This window comes from Capsicum annuum, chromosome 10, assembly GCF_002878395.1.
Source record: "Capsicum annuum cultivar UCD-10X-F1 chromosome 10, UCD10Xv1.1, whole genome shotgun sequence".
Lineage (NCBI taxonomy): Eukaryota > Viridiplantae > Streptophyta > Magnoliopsida > Solanales > Solanaceae > Capsicum > Capsicum annuum.
Window position 1 is genome coordinate 192479789 of NC_061120.1, and position 3042 is coordinate 192482830.

Sequence of the window (3042 nt, forward strand, 5' to 3'; positions counted from 1 at the left end):
GATGTAATAGATTTATTAGGTATATAGTGAATCTATTTTTATTTGTGTGTGGACATCTTCGGATAAAAAATTTAATGTAACTAATTAACCATCTGGTGCAATAGAAGAACCATCAGAGTAATGATCTAATGCAATAGATGAACCTCCTATTGGATAAAATCCTACCAACTCTTCCTACAGGAAAAGTCCAAGAATTTATTTTTCCAACTGATCATTCATCTGCCGCGATAGACGACCCTATGTTGGAAGAAATCTAAACAATATTGACCGTTGATAATTGTTCCAACAGATCACTCATGTGTTGCAACAGATGAGTGACCTGATGCATAGACCATTCATCTTTCTCAACAGATGAGTGATATATTTTGTATTGTCACAACAGATTACTCAGCCGTTGCTATGAATTATTTAACTATTCTAACAGATCACTCATATATTACAACAGATGATGTCACAATAGTTCTATGATCTGTTGAATAGACCATTCATCTGTCTTAAAAAATGAGTGGTATGTTTTGTATTATTTCCACAGATTACTCATCCACTACAATAGTTTGTTTATATGCTACAACAGATATACTACCTGGTGCAATAAATCGGTGATCTGTTGCAACTGTTATTTTACTGTTTTGCTTGTTTGATTTACTGTTATCCTTTTTTAATGATGCATTAATCAACAACAATATATTATTTTATGTTCATATTAATTTTAGATAATATGGTTCCCAAAAGAACAGAAACTGAATCAAGTCCAAGTAAAGGAACAAGTGAAGCAGCTAGGCTACATCCACCACTCTATGAGCTTACTTTACAAGCATTATCTCAATCGGGAGCAGAATATGATGAACACGGGAAGGAGGAATGTTTCAAAAGAGATGATGCAGATGCTAATAGCCCTTCCATCGAAGAGCTGATCAAAGACTTCAGCATTGATCATTATCTTGTGAGAATGCAGTGCGATGTGCCGCAAATTTAACGGGTGATTTTGTGTTTAATTCAGCCATGAAAAAATCTTTCGACGCCTTCAAAAAAATACTTTGAGAATAAAAATTAGATGCTTATTTCAGGGACAGCTACTCTGGGAAATATCTTGATTTGCCGGAGGACAACAATGCTCGTTTCCAAATGAAAATGGTATATGAACTTCTCAAGAGTAGGTTTATGTATGAAAACAAAGATAAGATGGATGAGGTGAGGATAAATTACTGTGGCATGCCTGTTTGTTTTGGTTGGAAGGAGTTTTCCATAGTTATTGGACTAAAATGTTATCCTCTTTCTCAAGTTATACCTATTCTAACCCAAAAAAAAACACCCCGCATACCCAAAAAAGGCAAAGGCAAGTCGTGTGATCGTGATGAACTGGTGTCCATTGTTGGTCCAAGCTTTAAAAACAAAAATTTGATAGAAGCGTTGAAAGGTAAAGGACTTTCAAAGAAGCACAAACAATCATTGTGCTTGATTTGGTTTGTGCATAATATTCTTTGGGTGAGAGACGTTAATAACAATATAAGCCTCGGTTTAATCAAAGCTCTCCGAGGATCTTGAGGCATTTAACAGCTATCCATAGGGGTATGAAAGCTTCAAAATAACTGTCAAATATTTGTTGACTCCGTTAGCGCCAAAGACAGTCAACTTATATGGCTTCCCATAGGCTTTCATGGTAAATGTTTCTTTCTTCCATTATGATATCATTCATTTTTTTTGCTCAATAATAGTTTTGATTTATTGGAGTTATTTTATAGGCTAGGGCGTTTGAAGCCATTCCTTATTTGAGGCAACAAGTGAACTACCAGAAAGGAGTTTTCTGTCCAAGAATCTTGAGATGGTTGTCGGCCAAAACTTATTAAAATGTAAAATTTCTTGATCTATTCAACCCCCCGAAGGATGCAGTAAGTATAATTATAATTAATTTTTTCTTTTAATTAATATTTTTTTTTGAATGATCTAATCATCATTCTAATATATGTAATGATTTATGTTAGAATGTGCATCCATCACTAGTTTTGACCAATCGAGAGTTGAAGATGTCATTTTTTCTTACTTTACAGTCTGTGCAAACTTTATCGGACCCTAAGATCATCGATAGAATAAAAATAGAATTGTTTGGAGCAACAGTCATTACAAGAAAAATAATTTTAGAGGGTGGGCTTGTTGTTGTTAATGGATATGTTGGTGGTGGTAGTGGTGCTACTGTTGGTGCTAATGATGCTCCTCTTACAGTATTTAAAGCAAACCATTATGAGTATGATCATACTGGTTATATAGATTTTGCCTCTCCCAGCAAATGTTCTGCATGCAAATGTCAAAACTACAGGGCGAAACATGATGTAGTGATTAATGCGATTAATGCATTAACTGCTTCTATAAAGGAATTGACATCTAAGAGGGGTCTCATTCCATCAAAGAGGATTTATTTCTATCCGCTCCATTAGAGATTAGGGCTAAGAGAAGAAGGAGAGTGATTTTCAAGGCATTATCAGGCATCCAAAAAAGCAAAATTGCAACTCCTATGTCTGTGCGTTGCACTAAGCAACGTATAATGTCTAAAGGAGAGCAGCACGAGCTGAAGAAGGTAAATATATTATGTATTCCAACTGACAAAACAAACAGACACATATCTGTTTCAACAGATAACACATCTGCTGAAAATTATCAAATAGATACATACATCTGTTGCAACAGTTGACTAACCTGTTGCACCAGATAATTTATCTGGTGCAACATATGGCTCGTCTATTTTAGCAAATCAAACAACTCTTCGTACAACTTTTATTTGTACCAATAGACGACCTATCTGCTGCAACAGATAATTCATATATTGCAACGGATGGTTCATTCGTTGGAAATTATCACACAGGGTCTTCCTCATGTAAAAATTTGTCCCAACAGTTGATTCATTATTGCAACAGAAATATAATATGTTTGGGACAATTTAAAATGGGAGGAAAACCTGTTTGATTTGCTAGAAGAGATGAGTTATCCTTTTCCGTTTTGTTGTATCTCTGTGATTATTGACCAATTCTGGCTATCCAGGTGGATGTA